Raw genomic sequence first — 21703 nt, 5'->3', positions numbered from 1 at the left:
TTTGTTCGGGTAAACTTCAATTTCAGTTCATCATCCCCAGGGGTCACTTTCCAAGGGGTCTCTGGAGCCTTCTTTACTCGGGTATGGTGAATCCAGGCACTCTGTTCTCTGATCTTAATCGCGGTGTAAGTGGTGAGGAGCACCTGGAATGGTCCTTCTCACTGTGGTTCCAGAGTCTTTTCTGTAAGAGACTTAACATATACATAATCTCCAGGCTGAATGCCATGTACAGGACCGTCCAAGCCTCGACTTCGAGTTCCAGCCACGTTTTCCAATTTCTCTAAGCTGTTTATCTAAAGCAATCATGTAGGTGGTTAGCGTTTCTTCCCCTATTTGGGTAGATATTCCTTTCTGTACCCCATATGGTCTCCCATAAAGTATTTCAAAGGGACTTAGCTTCTCTTTAATTCTGGGCTTGGTCCGAATTCGTAACAATGCAAGTGGAAGAGATTGGGGCCAGGGTAGGTTAGCTTCTTGCCCTAATCTCACAATTTGCTGTTTAATCAAATGGTTCATTTTCTCTACTTGGCCACTCGACTGGGGATGGTATGGAGTATGGAGTTCCCAGTCTATGCCTAAATGTCGGCTAGTTTGTTGCACCACCCTTGAAATAAAATGTGGTCCCCTATCTGAGGACATTGTGGCTGGAACTCTAAAGCGCGGTATTATTTCTTGTAGTAACACCTTGGTTACTTCTCGAGCCTTAGCGGTCCTAGTAGGAAAAGCTTCTGGCCATCCTGAAAAAGTATCTGTTAGCACTAATAAATATCGATACCCCCCTTGTCTTGGAAGTTCTGTGAAATCAATTTGCCACTGCTGTCCCGGCCCATGGCCTCTCCCAATCTGGCCCATTTTTGGTTTGGGGGTATTTTTGGGATTAGTCTGGAGGCAAAGGTTGCACTGTCGGGTTACTTGCATAACAGTTTTGTATAAGTTTCTGGCGATAATTTTCTCAATTAAGTAGTTATATAAGGCATTTGTTCCCCAGTGTGTTTTCTGGTGTTCCTCTCTAACTACGGCCCATAGCAAATGAGAGGGAATAACTACTTTTCCTCCTGCAGTGATAGCCCATCCCTCTTGGTTAAATGTTCCCTTTTCATCTTTAATCAATTTCTTGTCTTTTTTATTATATGTTGGCTTACCCTCTAGGGAAAGTTGTCCATCTGGGATCAAGGCTCCAGTTGTTGTTACTTCACCTTTTGCTGCTTCTTTTGCCTCTCTGTCCGCCAGTTCATTCCCTTCTTCCAATTCTGAGCTCACCTTTTGATGCGCCCTTATGTGCATGATTGCTACCTTCTCAGGTAGCTGGACTGCTTCCAACAGCCACATTATTTCTCGTGCATGTTTGATGTTCTTTCCATGCGATTTTAACAGTCCTCTTTCTTTCCAAATGGCCCCGTGTGCGTGCACAACTCCAAACACATACCTTGAGTCTGTATAGATGTTTATTTTCTTTCCTTTTGCCATCTCTAAGGCACGGGTTAGGGCGATTATTTCAGCCTTTTGTGCAGAGGTGTTTGTTGGCAGAGGTCTGGATTCTATCACCTCCTGGCAGGTGGTAACTGCATACCCAGCATGTCGCTTTCCACTGATGATGTAGCTGCTCCCATCAGTAAACCAGGTCTCTGCGTTGTCTAAAGGGATATCCTTTAGATCCGGGCGGCTGGAGTAGGTGGCTTCGATAGTCTCCAGGCAATCATGATGTACCGGTTCCCCTTGATTTCCACTGAGAAAGGAAGCTGGGTTGACAATGTTAGTTACCACTATTTCTACATCATCTTGTTCCACCATGATGGCTTGATATTTCAGGAACCTTTGTGGGGAGAGCCAGTGCCCACCTTTCACTTCCAGCACCGCAGACACCGTGTGGGATACCAGTACAGTCATTCTCTGACCCAAGGTGAATTTGCGTGCTTCCTGGATGTTTAGCACGACTGCTGCAACAGCTCTGAGGCACCCAGGCCATCCTTTGGCTGCTGCATCTAGCTGCTTAGAGAAATAAGCAACTGCCCGTCGGTATGGGCCCAGGTCCTGTGCTAGTATTCCCAGGGCGATCCCTTGCTTCTCATGGGAAAATAGAAAGAATGGCTTACTCACGTCTGGGAGTCCTAGTGCTGGAGCTGACATGAGGGCATTCTTTAGCTGGCTGAAGGCCCGCGTGGCCTCCTTTGTCCACTGGAGATCTCTGCTTTCCTTTGTAATGAGTTCATATAGTGGTTTCACGAGCAGCCCGTAATTGTAAATCCGCAGTCTGCACCACCCTGTCATCCCCAGAAAAGTCCGTAACTCTTTCGCTGTCTGGGGTTTGGGGGTTTGGCATATCGCTTCTTTGCGATCTTGCCCCAAAGTTCGTTGCCCAGCACTGACTTCATAGCCCAGATAGATCACTTTCTGTTTCACCACCTGAGCCTTTTTCTTGGATACCCTGTACCCTTGGAGTCCCAGGAAGTTTAAGAGGCTTACCGTCCAGGCTGTGCAAGCTTCTTCTGTTCGGGTAGCTATTAGGAGATCATCCACGTACTGCAATAGCTTCCCTTCTCCTGGTGGGGCTTCCCAGGACTCTATATCTTTTGCGAGCTGTTCTCCAAACAAGGTGGGACTGTTCTTAAATCCCTGAGGCAACACCGTCCACGTGAGCTGGGTTTTGCGCGCACTCTTAGGGCTTTCCCATTCGAATGCAAAAATTTTCTGGCTGGCTTCATGGAGAGGGAGGCAAAAGAAGGCATCTTTTAGATCTAAAACGGTAAACCAAGTTAGCTCTGGTGTTAAACATGTTAACAGAGTGTAAGGGTTTGCCACCACAGGATAGAGATCCTCAGTTATCTTGTTAACAGCCCGTAAATCCTGTGCCACCCGGTAAGATCCATCAGGTTTACGGACAGGCAGGATAGGAGTATTAAAATCAGATTGGCACTCTTTTAACAATCCCAACTGTAAGAATTTTTCAATTATTGGGCCAATTCCTTCCCTGTCTTCCCTTTTAAGGGGATACTGTTTAATTCTAACTGGTTGTTTCCCTTCTTTGAGTTTGATCTGTATTGGGGTTGCATTTTTGGCTCTCCCAGGTACATCTGTGGCCCAGACTCCTGGGAACACTTGGCTTATTATCTCTTACCTAATTTCCTCCGCAGGGCCTTTGGTTGTTAATATTAGGCTCAGTATCTCTACGTACTGTTGGTCATTTACCTCCAGAATAACTTCCCCATTCCTAAAAATAATGGTTGCTTGTAATTGTTCTAATAAATCTCTTCCCAAGAGTGCTTTTGGAGAATTGGGTAAATATAGAAACTTGTGAATACTCCATTGTTTCCCAATTTTATATTTCAATGTCTTACAAAAATAAGCTTTTTCAGATTGGCCAGTTGCTCCGTGTACCACAATATAGTCATCCTCCACAGGCATTAAAGCTTTATTTAAAACTGAATATGCTGCCCCCGTATCCACTAAAAATTCTATTTCTTTTTCCTTGTCCCCTAGCTTCATTATAACCAGTGGATCTGCTAGGGTGGAATCCCCCGGTCCTCTTCAATCTTCTTTCACATGTGCAACCACCCTCCCCCTTCCTCGGTTTCCTCTGTTCTGGCGGTCTTCTTGTCTTCTTTCTGGGCACTCATTTTTCCAATGGCCGGACCTTCCACAAATAGCGCATTGGTCTCTACCTAGCCGGGGTGGGCCTTGTCTGGGAGGTCCTCGTCTGGGGGGTCCTTGTCTAAGTTTTCCTCTATTCCCTTCTTCTACTACTGCTACTAATCTCCTCATCCCTTGCTTGTAACTTTCTTCTCGATTACTGAATACCCTCCAAGCTGCATCTAATAGAGTTTCCAAGTTCCTCCCTTCTGGCCCCTGAAGTTTCTGCAATTTACGTCTGATATCTCCTGTGGATTGCCCTAGAAACAAAGATACCAGCTGTTGTACCCCTACCTCGGTCCCAGGATCCAGCGATGTGTTATGGCGCATTGCATCCCTCAGACGATCCAGGAATTCGGATGGTGACTCGGAAGGACCCTGTCTTATTGCGTACAAAGCTGACCAGTTTAGGGTCTTGGGAATAGCCCTTTCTACCCCTTTTGCTATCCATTCTTGATAACCTTTTAATTTCTTTAATTCAGCTGTTCTATTCGGATTCCAGTGTGGTTCCTGGAGTGGGAAGTAATCTTTTACATCTAATTGTTGCGTTTTGTAATAATCCTCTGCCAAGTCTCGAGCTGTTTTCAAAACTAACTGTCTTTCTGTCTCTGTTAGTCCACCCAATAATAGTTGTATATCAGCCCAATCTGGATTATGCTGTTTAATTATAAGTCGCAAGCGCTCAGCAGTACCCGCTGGATCATTTCGGTAATTTTTGGCAATATTATACCATGCATCTAGGTCAGCAGTAGAGAAAGGTACTCTAATCAACATTGTATCTCCATCAGGTGCCACCGCCTCTCTCAGGGGTGCCATCAGTACCTGTTTCCTGGTTTGGGACGAGACAGGACTGCCCGGGGGAGAGGGGGTTGGCGTTGGTGTTCCTTCCGAGTCCGCATCCTCTTCCTGTCTCCTGAGGGGGGCCTTAAGCAAATTGGTTAATTCATCATCATCTTGTCCCTGAGCTGCTGCTTGATAGACTTTGTCTGACCTTGTGCATCTCTGGCCTATGCTGCACGAAGAACAGCAGCGCTTAATTCTTCTTTGGCCCTTTTTATTTTCTTTTTCCAGAGCTAACACCATAGGATCACTGGGGGGTTTGATTCCACAGTCTCTCTGCCATTCAGGGTGTTTTCGGAGAGAGAAAAATGCATCAGCGTAGGAAACTTCTTCCCATTTACCTTCCAGCCTCAGAATCCGGATTAGCTGAAGCAAAGTATTATAATCTAAAGTTCCATTAGATGGCCATTTGGCTTCATTTTCTAATTTATACAGTGGCCACCACTGGGTACAATATTTTATAAGGGTTCTTTTATTTTCTGTGCCTCCAGCTCCTACTATCTCCTTCCAATGGGCTAGAATACAGCCGAGCGGGCTTGCTCTGGGGATTTCCTTACTTTGTCTGGTTCCCATCCTCCTATTTGAGCTTACTCAAATACTGTGCCACCCTCTTCGGGTCACCTGTATCCTATGCTTTTTTCCAAGCCTGTTTTGCTGCTTGAAATCTCCTTTTTTTTTTTTTTTTTCTTTTTGTTTTTCCCGACTTCCACAAAATCTGCACTGAGCTTACACCCACACACAAAGCGGGGAGTCCTTTCTATCACTCGAGCAGATAGGACACATGAATGGAGAGAGTTTCGTCCCCTAGTGTTATCTCGTTTCCACCCAAATCTTTCTTCACACTCTCTCACAGTTCTTTCCCAATTTTCTTCCCGAACCTCCCAAACCTCAGGCACCAAATGCGACTTCCCACACACAATCTTTAAAATCTCAGGCTCAAAATACAAACTTTACACTGCATTAATACCCATGCAACCTGCCACCCTCCCGTTGAATAAAAGGTTCTGATACATCCACAAGAACAAGCTATTCCACGTACTCTTTCAAACTCTAAATTTTCTGCTGCTGGTTGTTCTCAATCAAAAGCCACTAATCTTCCTGCAGAGGTTCTCCCAGTCAAGATTCCAAATTCAACAAGCAAGCACCCTCCCAAACAAATGTCTCAATATCGCACTCTCAAGCAACACACAGCAACACGCACGCTTCCTGTTTTACAAACGAATAGGCGACCTAATACACATCCACACCCATAAAAGCAGTCCGACAACAACCAATGTCTGCACAGACATATAAGCAACACAACATTCAAACCAGCTACTAGTAGCAAAAATGTTCATAACACCCGCTTGTAATAGTTTCAGGGTCCCGCTTATATTTTCCCAACACAGTAACAAGTTCCACCGGGACCCCCCCTGGAATCACCCGATCCGCCCTCAGGATCGCTAGCGGCCGCCCTATCAGTCGGCGATTCCCCCTTGCCGTCTCTGTAGCCGGTTGCTTGCAAGCCCCACCTGTACCCTCACAGGGGCTGCGCTGTGCGCGGGACGTCTCCTCACGGCTTACCAGCAGCCCTGGCCACGCGTATGACTTACAGGCACCTTAAATGCAAAACATACCGTTTGTCCGCAGAATTAGCAGGTTGTCTGTCCGCCGCAGTGAGGGAGCTGAGGGGAGGAGATCCTCCAGGAAAGCCCTGGGGCGCGCCTAGGATGTCCGCTCCTCAGTCGATCCTGCAGCCGGGCAGAGTTTCTCCTGGCTGGCTCGCCAAATGAAAAGTGGAAAGGACTCCACTACTAGAATAAGTAGTAAAGTAGGTATGCTTTATTCCAGCGCTGGGACGCACGGGGAATCGCTCCTCCAAAATCATGCGTGCCGACAGCTGCATTCAGCTCGGTATTTATCGGGTTACAAGTTCCATATTCATTAAGTTTCCTAACAAACTCATACATATTCATCACCTAACCCCGCCCAGCTTTGCTTCGTATTATAATGAACTCAAAAGTCCTTTACATCCGCATAGCGCTTGCGCAGTGTTGTTTGGCGGTTGTGGTAGGGGTCTCCCGGAGGGTCTTGTGATGAAGTCAGGGGAGTCTTCCTCGTCCTGAACTTTTCACCTTTCTCTCCTGTGCATGCTCTTTTATACCTTTGGCCTGGGTTTAAGCTTTGGTACTGGTTTGAGCTAGTTTTGGGGAGGGCAGGATGTCTGTCTGAGGCTCCGGCTGGTCTTATCAGCAGTCTCTTATCTTTTTTCTTCCTGCTCTGGTATGCTGACCAAGCTAGATGCATTGTTCCTGACAAACGAATTCTTCTGCTCCCCATCGCCCTGATTCATAATGGGCTGTTAGGAGGGATTTTTTCATTCACACCACTCATGTTTTCTCACAGACAGGAAAACTCTGCCAGAGGAAAGCTCTTAACTCTGGAATTCAGCCTGCAATCTGGCCTTGGAATTCCGATTTCCCAGGCAGTTTATCTAGGTTACTACACAAACACTTCAGAACAGCACTTTAAAATACTAAAAAGCAACTAGTTTTAGCAAGCAGTAAATGAGCGGGCGAAAATCTGGTCTCAAATGGATTCTAACCCTCAACTTCCCGACGTCCCAACCAACCAACCAACCAACCAACCTCTGAGCCACTCCTGCAGCTGCGTAGGGTGCAGCCTCTGGGCTCTTGTGGACTCCACAGAGGGCGTCCCCTCCTTTCCACAGTTCGCAGGGGAAAAGTTTAAGCTTTCCCCTTTTGTGGGCTTCTATGCCCCCAACCTTTCCAACCCCCTGGGAGATCTCCTTCCCTAGTGCTAGCACCATCTCAGTAGTACTGATCCCCTTTTCACTCACCTCTTTCCGGGCTTCTGCCTTTCCGTGCTGGGTCCTAAAGTCCTGGTCACAGTCTTAGATTGTTGCTCCGGCCCCTCTGTAATTTGCCGGCAAAGTGAGAGGCAAAGCAAGATGTGTTCCAACCCAAGACTGCGAGTTTCAAGGTCTTTAGGGTCCCTTCGTGGTCGCCAGCAACTGATGCCTTTTCCTGGTCTTAAAATCAAGAGTCATACATGGTTAGAAGGGGAAAAGGGATTTTACCTTGGTATTTATTTTAAGGATCCTTAGGTGTACACGTCCAGGTCATATGCATCGAGATGCACCCCGCCGAGTCTATCTATGTCTCTCCCCCCTCCCCAACATTGGGTGTAACATTATAGGTTTTACTAATTAGCATATCTATCAAAGATTCCCCAATGAGAGGCTCAAGTGAGCCCCCTCTCCCCAAGGAACCTTCCCCCGGATGGTTCTATCTTGGTTTACAGAATGTGTTCTGGAGAGGACCTTGGGGTCTGGGGCACACTGATCTCTAGCTACGAAGCTTCTAAAATGTTTAGTCTCTTAGCTTGACAAACAAGTCCAAGAATGTAGGCAATAAGCACTAGGAATACAGAAGTTGTAAAAAGGTATAACAGGGGTATAAAAGAAAAGGCAAAAATCTTCATGGCATCAAAAGAACACCCCCCAGTTTTAATTAAGAATTTAGAATCAGGAAAAATAGAAAGACCATATGATCTTATAACAGGGGGAAAGGGGTTTGCATGTCTCTCCACAGCTGAAGGAATCAAGTGGATTCCAGCAAAGTACGTGAAGCCGTACCACGCATCAAAGCCTGTTGTCGGTTCCACTTCAGCCAGTGACCCCGCGAGTGGAAGCTGAGATGCGGCACCCAAATGTGAATTACGCAGAACCACTGAGAGATCGTCTGCCAGAAACAGCTCAAGAAAAGAATGGAGTTTTATTATTATTTGTGCAGATGCATGTTGCTTTTACCCTTTTGTTTTTGTTTTTGCAGTGAAGCTTTACCTGTAAATCAACCAAAGACAAATGTTTGGGTTGCTTTAGCCAAGTCCGACACCATCTGTTTATCCAACATGAGCCCTGACAAACCCTTCTCAACCTGTTTAGTTGAGTGCCTTTCCCAGAAGGTTTTGGTAATGTTACTTTTGATAAATACTAGCCATATGATGATAATCACATTTCTCCAACTCCCAGCCCTAGACACCAAACTTATATTGATAATTTCAAAGTTGATAAATCTAACCTTCAAGAATTAGAAATTTTAGGCACAATAAAGAAGTAAGTGCCACTTCTTCTATGATCGGTGACTTGCTGACAGATGAAGAGGCTGTCAAACATGCCACTTTACAAAACAGAGCTGCCCTTGATTATCTTTTGCTAGTACATGGGCATGGCTGTGAAGATTTTGAAGGATTGTGTTGTATGAACTTATCTGATCATTCTGCTGCTATTCATAAGCAGTTGCAAAACTTAAGAGATTTAGCTAACCAAATTACAACAGATGAACCACCTTGGCTAGACAGTTTGTTTGATGGTTGGAGCTTTGCACCTTGGCTGAAGGAACTTTGTAAAATAGGCTTAATTATTTTGGTAGTAATAATTGTGGTTATAGTAGTAGTACCCTGTATACTTCAATGCATGCAGAAAATAATGAATAAAACAATTTCTAATATTTTAATAGTTCAACAGAAAGGGGGAGATGTTGGGAAGGATGAAAGTTTGGTAAGAAAGTTTCACGGGTATGTAGGCTTGGCAGAAAGATCTGTGAATGTAGAAACTGGGGATGAGATAGAAATGAAAGCAAGTTTTGATATAAAGATGTTTTGCTGAAACAGTGATCGATGAGTAACTGAGAAGGCAAAGGTTGGAGATGAGTTGGAAGGAGATTTTTAGGAGTAGGACAAAGGTATGTGACTACAAACAAAGACATGTTTTTCATGGAGTAAATAAGTCTCAAGAAGAGCATAAGTAAATTGAAAACGTCTTTACCAAAAAGAGAGATATGGCAGGCATACAAGAAATGTTGATGTAACAAGAAGAAGAAAGGTCTGAGAATTTTCCACTGTAAGCTTAAATTGTAACTTACTTACTCTTGTGATTGGATAATAATGACTATAATATGGTGATGGTAGTAGTTATGATAGGCAATAGGCAAATGTAAAGGTATTGTGTATGGTGCTTATTGGTTATTATGTGTTAAGATACTCTGCAAAGAAAAGTATAAAATGCTTTGTAACTTGAACAGAAAGCGGCTTCAGGTATGCCTACAGCTGGAGCTGGCAGCTGTAGGGCTGGCTCTGGATACCCACTCCCTGAAATGCTGTAACTTCACCTATGCAATAAACAGCTTTCAAGAGAGCCACCTGAAGTCCAGACATCCTTCGTGAAACTTTCTCCTATAAGTCACCACCATCCAATCACAAGAGCAAGCAAGCTACAATTCAAGCTCACAATGGAACACTCTCAGACCTCTCTTCTTCCTGCCACATCAACATTCCTTGTCTGCCTGCGATAGCTCTCTTCCTGGCAAAAACATATTTACTTATGCTCTTCCTGAGACCCACCCACCAAGGGAAAAACATGTCCTTGTTTGCAGTCACATACCTCTGTCCTAACCACAAAAATCTCCTTCCAACTCATCTCCAACCTTTGTCCTCTCGCCCATTCAGTGATCAATGTTTCAGAAAAACATCTTCCACTCTACATCAAAACCTGCTTTCATTTCTATTCCATCCTCAGTCTCCACACTCAGAGATCTCTCCACCAAGCCCACACATCTGTGAAACTTTCTTACCAAACTTTCATCCTTTCCAACACCAAACATCATTTCGTAAGGTGACACTCTCAGGTCTGACCTGGGTTGTGTCCGAACCCTCAATAAAGCCAGAGGTTGGCATTTTACCCATGACATTTGAGTTTCAATTATTAATTCAGTTAAGGTTCTCTTTAAAGTTTGTTTCATCCTCTCTACCTGTCCTGAACTCTGTGGGTGCCATGGGGTATGTAGTTCCCATTTTATTCTTAAGGCTTGAGTTAGTTGCTGTAAAACTTTTGATGTAAAGTTTGTCTATCTTCTTAATCATTCCATACCTAGGAATAATTTATTCTAAGAGGGTTTTATATACTACATTGGCTGTGGCTCTGCCAGTGGGAACAGCTTCCACCTAATGGGTAAGATGGTCTGTTATTACTAACAAGAATTTCTACCTCTGCACTTGGGGGAGTTCAGTAAAGTCCACTTGGATACTTTGAAATAGTTGGAGAGCTAACTTACGACCTCCTGGAGTTGTTTCTCTCATCACCTTTTTATTTACTTTTTGGCAAACCATACATCTTTCAGTTATTTGTTTAGCCAACCCATAAATTCCGATGCCTTAGAAAGTGATCACACAAAGCCTTAGTACCCCAATGAGTTTTTGATGCATGTTTTCTAATATTTTTCTGGTGAGTGACTTATTAAGTAACTGCCTTCTGTCAGGAAGTTTCCATTTTCCACATTTGTCTGGCTTTCCTCCCCTCTTACTTAATTCTTTCTCCGTTTCACTGAATTTTGGAGTCTCCAGTTTTTCGTTCTTTGAAGTCAAAATTAACACAACCCTTTTTATCCCATTCTCTGCAGCATCCTCAGCCCCCCCAATGTGCCAAACTACCTCCTCCCATCTCTGAGGCCATCCTCCCCTTGTATCTCCCCATATGTACCACAGCTATCTCTTCAGGCAATTCCAATGCCTCTAAAACCTCCAAAACAAGTCCCCTATGCATCAACCCCTTTCCCTCTGAACCAAGCAATCCCCTTTCTTCCCAGATTTTCCCAAAGGCGTGCACCACTCCAAAAGCGTACCTTGAATCAGTATATATATTTCCCTTCTCGTGTGCTAAATATTCTAGTGTGCATAGTCCCCCCATCAACTAAAGCATACCCTGTCATTCTTTTTCCTTGTACACATCTGGAAGAACCGTCTATATATATTATTTCCTTCTGAAAGGGCTTGTTCCTCGAGATCAAACTTTGGTGTTTTGCTTCTCCTTTAAGAGGAATAGCAGAAGCGGTCGTTGCCAAGGGAACGGTGCAGGCGAGGGAGGGGGGGTAGGGAGTAGGAGTCCTCTTCGAGGCTGATTCCTTTAGGAGTGGGGGAGCATAGGCGGAGACTGCCACCAGAACCGCCAAGGGGACAAGCTCTTCCGGTGCATACCAGAGTCTGGCGTGGACCCTCTGCACGCGGTCCACGGCAGCCATGGTGACAGGACTCTTGAGCTGCCGGCGGACCCAGCGCGGCCCACGGGGCCGAAGCTGGGTTCAATGGAGCCGCAGCAGACAACGCAGCAGGGGCAGGGGCTGGTGGAATGACCGCGGACATCAGAACAGGAGCCGGAGCCGGGGCGAGGAGAGGGCCCCAAAAGCGGAGGGCTGGGCTGCTGTGGAGCAGATACCCGGTCTAGGGATGGGCCGGACACCGTAAGGGCGGGCTGGGCTGCCTCTGGACCCGCAGGGGCTGGAGGGGGCGGTGGGAACACCGGGGCCACCGGCGGAGCCGCCGCCGCTGGGAAAAGAGGTGGAGCCGCGGGTGGTGCCATGAGAGCCAGGACAGGCGGTGCAGCTGCAAGTGGCGCAACAGGAGCCTGGGCTTGGCGGGGGGGGCAGGCGGGAATGGAGGGGGCAATGCTTCCAGGGGGTCCCAGCCCTTCTCTTTCTTGTTTTCCCTTTTCTCCTTTCCTTGGGTCTCTGACCACTTAAAAATTCTTATCCCTTATACTCTATGTTTCCCACCCAGCATGAAGCATACTTGCTTTCTTCTGTGTTAAAGGGTTCTTTTGAATTTACAAATATTTGTAAAGCCTGACAGATCCAGACTTCAAAAGAGCCATATCTGGGCCAGAAAACATGGTTGGATTTTATTTCCTTCTCAGCCCAACCAAACATACAAAACTGTATCATTTTGACTTCGCTCTTTTTCTTTGTACTTGGGTTTGTGAAAAACGAGGTTCACTCTCCTGTGAGAATTTAAAGGGTTTAATATAAAGACAATAAGAGACACATAAAATAAAGCAAAGAGGTAACAGCCGGGTGCCTTGGCGCTCTGCCAAGAGCACACCTGATGCTCAAGGTTAGTCCTTTTTATACCATTTTTACTGTGTTCTCTATTCATATTCAAACTTTTCCAGGAGCTGTTCTGCATGGCCACTCCTTGGTTCCGCCTTTTTAGAGCATTCGTATTCTTCTGCCTTGCGGTTTTATTTCTTTTGATTCTTGGGGTTGGGCTCGCTAGGTGAGAGTTGATAGTAGGGTGGATCTCTTAATTCTCCAGACAGTCAGGGCTGATTGCAGCTTTGGGCCTCTTTGTATCTCCGGGCAGAGCGGTGATAACGGCTCTTGGGCTCTCCTGGCCCCCCCCCCGTTCTCCGGGCGGAGTAGCCTTTAGGCCCTTTTGTTCTCTGGACAAAGTGTTGATTAGCAGCTTCTTGGGCCTCATCCTCTGTTCGTTTGGAGGTTATCTTACTTGCTCACACTTGCTAACATTCTTGCTAAAAAGAGAGAAAACTACATCCACACAGCAAAAAAGCATTTCTAACATTATATAATATCTACCTTTACTTTGCGAGAAGCCAATATTATAATATATGTTTATAACAGGTTAATATTCCAGTTAGCTAACATAACTCCCAAAGGGCTTTCCTGGGGTATCTCCGCTGGCACGCCTCTATTCCTTTCCTATTTTTTTTTTTTTTTTTATTCCCTGACTCTTGCTTACTAGTTTTATGTCCCATTTTCTCAGAATCTTATCTATCCTTCCCAGGCCTTTGTTTCCCACTTTTTTAATAAAAGCCAACAAAACAAACAACTATTCGAATCCCACCACCTCTTTCCCCTTTCTTCTCCTAGAATACAAAAGTTCCCACCTCTTAATAAAATATGCCTCCCTCCAGAAAATAAAGTTATATTTCAAGGTTTAACATTTCTATCACATACATTTTTATTCATTCTCACTCACTCTTTTTTATTGTTTCAATTTCTCTTTCTCAAGCGCTATCAGTCACAACCACACAAGACTTAGGTACCTTTTAATTTCAAATTGTTGGCCAATATTCACCCCTGGGCCCAAAATTCCAGGTTTCTTGGGGTAATCCTCAATTTGTCAGAATTACGCCTGGATTTCTTGAATTTTTTTAACCCTCAATCCAGCAGTCTCAAAACCCAAATGTCTTGGAACTAACCCTCAATTTAGCAGAATTAAGCCCGGATGTCTTGAATTTTTGAACCCTCAATCCGGCAGTCTTAAACCCTAAATTTCTCGGATCCAATACTAGGAAACTCTTGACTCCCCTCCTTCAAGGAGTCCTATCCCTCCCCTGAAACCCCATCCCAGTTAGACTAGGGGTTCTCTCACTCTTTTTATCTTTCTCTTCACCTCTTTACTGACTGCTTCCCTCGCAGGAGAGCAGAACTGCAGCCTCAGAGACTCCACACTCACTTCGCAGGTCTGGGGTAACCAGCCCACGTCTCATACACACACTTTCATCCCCCGTATTCCCCCAGAAAGAGGAAAGAAAAGATACTCAACTTTCTCAGAGTCTTTGTGCACAAGATTTTATGTGTTTAATTACCGCGGTATCTTAGGGAGCCTTTTCTTCCCTTTCTTTTTGCTTTGTCTCCTCTCTTGTCCTCCAGGTGTTTGATCTGCAAACCCTTCTGACCACACCGGGAAACACAACATGAGGCCGCCAAAAGCAGGCGGGGGCGCCCCCCCCACTCTGGGGTCCCCAGGAGATCCCAGAGGTGAGGCCTTTTCCCCGTATGGGCCACCAAATTGTGAAAAAAGAGGTTCAGTCTTTGTAAAATTTTAAGAAAAATTTAATAAAAGGGACAATTAGGAGACAACAGCAAAAAGGGTATTACAGCCGGGTGGTTTGGCAGAAATCCAAAGGCACAACTCTACATCCAAAAGATCATCTTTAAAAGTACATCGCTTATTTCATATTTATCACCATCATGCATAATTCATTAATTCTTTGGAGTTGCTAAGTATCATCCCATCAGCCTTATCTTCCTCCTTGGCTCCATTCTGTCTGGTTTCAGGTTTTTCTTCTGATAAGATTCTCCAGGAATGTGAAGACCCCCCCCCCCCCCCCATCCTTCCCAAACTGACCACACAAACAACAGACATTCTACAACATTACATTAGAGAATCTAGGCAAAGCCCCCCCCAACAATAAGTAACATGCAAAAACCAATATCACAATACATTCATAACAATTATATAACATGCAAAAAGCCAATACCACAGTACATTTATAACATCCAGAAATACCGTTCAGTGGAATGGACTGAGTATGATCAATGGCCCCATGCAGGCTCATGTGGTTAAGAGCCTCAAAGAGGAGATTAGGGAAGAGATGAGGGAGGAGGTGATGGAGGAGGTGAGGAAGAACAGTTCCCATGTGGCACCAGTGCAAACCACATGCCCCAACATCAGAGCCTGATGTCCCCCAGGTAGGGAGAGGGGGTCCAGCCCATGAGGCGACCTGTGGTTCTTCCTGTGTGACCATGGGGAAGATATGAGATAGTGGGATGGGAAACCCACTTCTATCCTGGCAGCATGGGTGCATAAACTCAAGGAGGAAAACACTAACCGAGAGAGTTCCGCTAAAATGAAGGTAGCCTCAGTTTCCTGTGACCCAGCTGCCAGGTATAACAGAAGGGAGGATAATATGTCTGATTCCCTTGAAGGAACCTCCAGAATGTATGCCCAGGGAGGGAATGATTAATGTGGTCCCTGCTTTGCCATTAACAGCCCAAAGGCATTAATTCATAGATGTGTAAAAGATGCAATTTTCAGACAAATCATCCTAAATATTTATTGTTTTCCCTTAGCCCATTGGTAGCTATTAAACAAACTGGTGTCAATTCTATGTTTGGCTCAAAATGTACCTTAGGAAGGCGAATGTTTTATTTTTCCTACACTTTTTCCTTAGGCATCTGCTGGTAGGCACTGTTGGAGGATAAGTAGTGGTTCAGTCAATACCCAAATAGAGCATATGGATTTTTAAACTGCTTTTCTCAGACTGTGCATTTCTTAATATAGCACTTGCATAGTTTCCAACAATAAACTGATTTTTCCAGAAACATGACATTTCAGTAGAAAGTAAGCAATAAAGAACTTCCAAAGGGCTCTGATTTACAAAGTCATTTTCAGTCTAAACATGTGTCCTGGTTCCAGCCAGGACAGGGTTAATTTTTGCAGTAGCCAGGAGGGGGCATGGCTAGGACCCAGCGGTTATTCTATACCACCTCACTTAAGGGAACAGGGAAAGGGCTTTTTTCTGGGTCGGGGTAGCATGGCTGCAGTTGGGTGGGGCCCAGGCAGTCACCATTTTGCATGTGAATCACTCACCTCTCTCTTGTACCCTCTGTCATTAATATTGTTGCTGTTACTGTTCCTTTTCTTATCTCATTGTTATTTCCAGTAAATTGTTCTTATCTCAACCTTTTGTGCCTCCAGTTCTCCTCTCCAGCCTGCCTCAGGGGGAGGGGGGAGTTAGCCAGAGGTGCCTGGTTTCAGTGGGAATACTAAATTGGAGAATATAATTCCTAAATCAATATGAGGTAAACAGAATTGCCCAATCAAATTTACAAAGAAATAACATTTATTATGTGACCGAAATATCGGTCTCAAAAGCCATGATCGAGAAAAGCAGCTCCGAGCCCAGGGTCGGAGCTGGGTGAACACGCATAGATCTGATCTCTATCGCACCAGACCTCCCAAGTTCCCGACTGCTGCTTCAGCTGGTCCCTTCTTATACAGTTTTTGGGTAGAGTCCGAATTAATTCTATTCTTCTCGTAATTTTAGCATATTCATGAAGTTTTCTTGTCCCGGAGTTGGGCTGCACAAAGCCTTTCCTGGGTCTGATGAATTGTCCATCCTGGGTGATGAGTGGGCCATTTCTGGTGATGGAAGGGCCATCTCTGATGATGAATGGGCCATCTCTGGTTCCTGGAACAGTTATTTTTAGTTCCCAGAATGTCCAATTCCTTATCAGGTGAGATGTAGATATCAGAGTGTGGTGATCAAGTTGTCATGGTGCAAATGTCCCGGTGATAAGATCCAATCCCACCTAGGTGGAATCCTCACTTATTGTGAGAGAACTTCTTTTAGTGTTGTGAAATTTTTCTCTCAGCCAGGCTGGTGGAGGGATTTTGAAACTCTGTCTCTACATGGTCTGATTACATTCCAGTTTTATACATAATAGCACGAATTACATACTTTATTTATAACAACATGTTCTCTACTCATCAACATTTGTGATTCGGTACTTGCTCATTTGGACTGGAGAAACAGAAGTGGCCATGTCTGAATGCCACCTCCTTCACTTTTGAAATGATTAGCATAGCTATCAGACCTCATTCAAGCTAGTCACCTAGGAAGAGATGTAGCCTGGATTCATTTTGATGCACAATAAAACCAGCTGTCTGATGGTAGAAAAACTAAACAGCATTTTACTTCAGCAAGATAGCCCATGGTACTGTAGCGATTTCCAAATCATTCTTGATAAGAACTTTCCTTCACCTTCCTACTTCCAAGGGGCTGTTGGTTATTTCAGATAATTTTCTTGGTTTGGATTTTCTTTTTGTTCTGTGCTTCCCCCCCTCCCTCAATATTCTTTGCCTGTTTGTACAACAAATTACCTCTCAGCTGTTTTAAAAAACTGTTTTTGGCCTTTACCTTCCTGATGACTGTATCTGGCTCTCACCTTGGGCGAGTGTCGGGGTCCCTCCCCCGCCATGTAGCCCTGGGAAGAGGGGCCCTGAGGGCACAGACACACGGGGTTTCCCTGCCCCTGGTCAGCCTCGTTCCCCATTGGTTGGTTTGTGTTCCCCTGCGCGGGCAAAAGGACCTCGGGTCCCGGACTGTAGCAGTTCCTTGACAGAGCCCGGCCATGCGGCTGGGGAAATAAACATCTCTCTGAAACATCTATCAAGAATCCGTCCATATATATATTTCTTTTCCACGGGACTCCTGGTTTGATATAGGCATGTTACAGTATCCCCACTGTAACAAAATGGTAGAGAATTGTGAGCAGAACGATCCCCGATCCCTAAGCGACTGATTTGTGTGAGTAAACCCTGGAAACTTTGGATTCCTCTTCTTGGTTTTGTTTTGCTATTCCACCTCCCCTGGCAGTGGCAACGCAGCTGAGAGCAGAGGAGGCGACGCACGGAGAACGGAGCGGCGCGGCCTGGCCGGGCCTGTGCGGCCCCAAACGTGACCCTGGGAAAAGCGCGCCGGAACCAGCAGCCCCGACAATTTCAACACAGGAGCGACCGAAAGAGAGAGCAAAGACACAGCGAGACAGAAAACAGCAGCCACTCAGAAAAAGGAAAAGACCATAGTAGCTAAGATCTTAGGGACAGTGAAATGGTATAATGTTAAACAAAATTATGGTTTTATAACAAGATGTGATAACCAGCAAGACATATTCGTGCATAGAACTGCTATTAAATAGAATAACCCTGAAAAATGCACCCCAAGCTTGGCAGATGGAGAGGTGGTGGAATTCAAAATCATACAAGGTAGAAAAGGGTTACAAGCATCGCAGGTCACTGGGCCTGATGGTGTTCCTGTGAAAGGCAGTATACATGCTAAAAATCGTAGTCCTGTTAGACAATATCTCCATTGTAAACCCTCCCTACAGTCTCCCTTTCCTAATCCCACCTTTCCCTTTTACCCTATGTCCTATTACCCCCAGTGTATTCCCAATCCGTTTTTCCATCCATGGTTTTCCTCACAAAACCATGCCTTTGCCAATTGTTTCCCCAAAAATCCCTTTCCAATGCCGAGTGGGGGATGAAAAAGGGGGAGGGAAGAAATTAAACCCTCTCCTGCCTCAGTTTCCCCACAAAGCATGCTCAGAGAGTTCTGTCTCCCTTCTGTCAGCCCTAAGATGTTCCACAGAATCTGTTTGGACATTTAAAGACTCAGGAGGGTGGCTTGTTTTGTTTTGAAACTGTTCTTGTTATGTTTATCCAGTTGTCTTCATTCTCCTTTTATTAAAATAAAACGGGTGAAATGTCGGGGTCCCTCCCCCGCCATGTAGCCCTGGGAAGAGGGGCCCTGAGGGCACAGACACACGGGGTTTCCCTGCCCCTGGTCAGCCTCATTCCCCATTGGTTGTTTTGTGTTCCCCTGCGCAGGCAAAAGGACCTCGGGTCCCGGACTGTAGCAGTTCCTCGGCAGAGCCCCGGCCATGCGGCTGGGGAAATAAACATCTCTGAAACATCTATCAAGAATCCGTCCATATATATATTTCTTTTCCACGGGACTCCTGGTTTGATATAGGCGTGTTACAGCATCCCCACTGTAACAGGCGAGTAGTGTGGAACAGCAGTCGTGGACAGCAGATGATGGTGTAAGATTTTTCTTTTTTTTCTTTTACATGCTGTCCTGTTCAGCCATACCTTCATGCTCACCTCTGACACTAAAAATTCAGTTTAATAGTAAATGAAGCATATTTCTAAAACACTGCATATTAGCTGCATAGTTAATGTTGCAAATCCATTTTCTTCCTACACTTGCAAGAAAACACCTGTCCAGAGAAGGGCATTGAAGCTGGTGAAAGGTCTGGAGTACAAGTCTTGGGAGGAGTGGCTGAGGCAGCTGAGGTTGTTTAGCCTGGAGAAAAGGAGGCTCAGGGGAGACCTTATTGCTCTCTACAACTACCTGAAAGGAGGTTGTAACAAGGTGGGGATCAGCCTCTTCTCCCAGGCAACTAGTGATAGGATGAGAGGACAGTCTCAAGCTATGCCAGGGGTCATTCAGTGTTGGGGTTCCTCCCCCCTGCCATGGGGTCCTGGGAGAGGGGACCCTGGGGTAGAGGCATGGCCTAGGCACGGGGTCTCCCTGCTCCCTGGTCACATGTACCCTAATCCTGTTCCCCATTGGTTATTTTGTGTTCCCCTGCCTGGGGAGGACCCTGGTTGTCCAGTGATTCCGGGGTCTTTGGGCAGTCCCCTGGCCATGTGGCTGGAAAATAAAGATCTCTGAAACTTCTATCAAGAATCGCTACCTCTTTCTTTCCATGGGCCTCGCTGTCTATGGATGTTGCAGGAGACCCCACTGCAACAATTCAGGTTGGACATCAGGAGGAATTTCTTCTCAGAAAGGATGATTAGACATGGGAATGGACTGCCCAGGGAGGTTGTGGAGTCACAGTCCCTGGAGGTTGTAAGAGACTGAAATGTTAACGGTTAATGACAAACAGTTGGCCATTGACAAAAGCAGCAGGTGCTTTGTGGAGGCCAGGTTTGCACCCCCTAACCGAAGGGGAGGGGGAGAGTTTTAGGGTGTGTGGTAGTGAAGCCTCTGATCTGCATAAGAGCAGCCCAGGTGCAGAGGCGGTGTGCACCCATCACCAGAGAATGACCATCACAAACCAACCTTTGTTCAGCAACAAGCTGGGTTTTGAGCCAGATAAAGGAAAAGAATGACAAGAAGCAGATCCTTTGAGGTGGGATAATGCTTTTTATCATGCCAGTGTTCTCCCTTACACATCTGGCACAGGTGTAAAACTCCCCTCGGGGAAGGTATCAGGACATTCACTTTTGCACATATTCATCCCTTCTGAACAGGAATAACTGGCTCAACTACGCTGGCCTGAGAGGCAGCTTTCATGTCTGTCTTGGTTTGAAAGACAGGTGTCTGCCAAGGAAAGCAGGAGTCTCCCTTGAAATGAAAAAGAAAATGCAACCCCCTTCCCTCTGAATTATTATAATTTTGAAATTAAGGGGCTTTCAGGCAAAGATATGAGGAATAGGAATAACAGTTCTTTACTTATATATATGTATAACAAGGCAAATAAACAACAATAACTATGGCAGTAACAGCAAACAGAATCACAAATCCAGTCCCAGCCTTCTCAGCTGTCAGGCCCTTTCCCCTCTGGTGCAGTTACGGTCGCAGCTGGCAGGGGTGCTGGAGGCTCCCAGTGAGCAGGGCAGGTGCGATGGTTCCCCCGCAGCTGCAGGGGGCGCTCCAGAGCGAGCCCGGGGAGCACGCAGCAATGGCGGCTTGGGATGGAAGAAAAGTTCCACAAACCCCCTGGGCAGCTGATCCCGGTGTCTGGCCAGACCCTCGGGGACAGCAGGCTGGAACAGCAGGGACAAGCACAAATCCCGAGAGGCAGACAAGATGTATCGAACTCCAGAGCTGCGATGGGAACCCCAGGAGGTCTCGGCAGGCAGGGCGTGCGGAGCTACAGTGTAGCGAAGGCTCGAAGCAACGGCGGGGGCAGGGCAGCCACGGCCCGGCTCCCAGCGGGGCAGGGAAAGGCAGGCTTGGGATCCCGGGGTTTTCCCTGAGGCACCCGATCAGATGGTGAAAAGGTCCCTGTTTTAGTAAGGTGGGGTGTTAGGGTCCCAGTGTAACAGCCACTCCAGCGAGCAAGCTCCACTCATGGTAGAAGGAAGGCAGACGAAAGCAGAAACCTGCAGCAGCGATGAACTCCCTCCACAAAGATAGGAGCCCTCGTCTAGCTCCGAACACCAAGAACACCAGCCAGCCAGGAGCTGAACCCAAGCCCTTTTTCCCAGTTCAAATCTCGTGGCATCCCCCACCCTACACAAGAAAATCCCAGGTGAAAGAGAGTAGCCAATTGGAACCCTCCCCCTCTGTCCAGGTCTTTTGTTTTTCTTAAGCACCCAGTAATTTGTCCCCCTGGCAACATATATAGGGAAAATTCTTTAAGAGAAAAAGAAAATAGAAGGAGAACTCCTAAAACCCCAACATCTTAGAAGGTGTCGTAAAACATCAAAGACCCCTGAAGCACCCCCAGACTCATTTCTGGGTCCTTCCACCAGAAGACTGTGCATGATCCTCAGTGTTGCATCAGACTATAAAATTCCCCCCTCAGAGGAGGTACCTGGGTGTTCCATCTAAACCTGAAAGTATATTAACCCATTGAACTTTGTGTTTCATGGGCTTCCTCTACCCCCGATGCATCAAGACTACAACCATCATTTCGACCAACGGACATCTAAATTGCAACAATCAAGTCTTGTCTCTGGATTCACAGATGGTGATATCTTTCCTCTCTGCTATCTACTGTTATCTTTCCTTTCATTTCTTTCTTTTCCTTATATATTTTCTTAAGTGATATCTTTATATTTTTATATTACTATATTTCTATTAATAATAACCAAAATGGCTACATCTAAAATAAACCTGCTATATGCATAACACCAGTTATTCAGTGTCATTTCACTCTAATTCACCCCAAGGGATCTATTATTAACAAGGACCTCAGTTACCCTGTCTTCAGGGGTGGGTTGTTACAGGTGTTTAAGGAAAGAATGTATGTTACACTTAATGCCATGGTCTAGTTGACATGGTGGTGGTCAGTCACAG

Source organism: Aphelocoma coerulescens (genome assembly GCF_041296385.1).
Source record: "Aphelocoma coerulescens isolate FSJ_1873_10779 chromosome W unlocalized genomic scaffold, UR_Acoe_1.0 ChrW_unloc_scaf_2, whole genome shotgun sequence".
Lineage (NCBI taxonomy): Eukaryota > Metazoa > Chordata > Aves > Passeriformes > Corvidae > Aphelocoma > Aphelocoma coerulescens.
The sequence above is the reverse complement of the archived record's forward strand: the minus strand, read 5'-3'. Positions refer to the sequence as shown.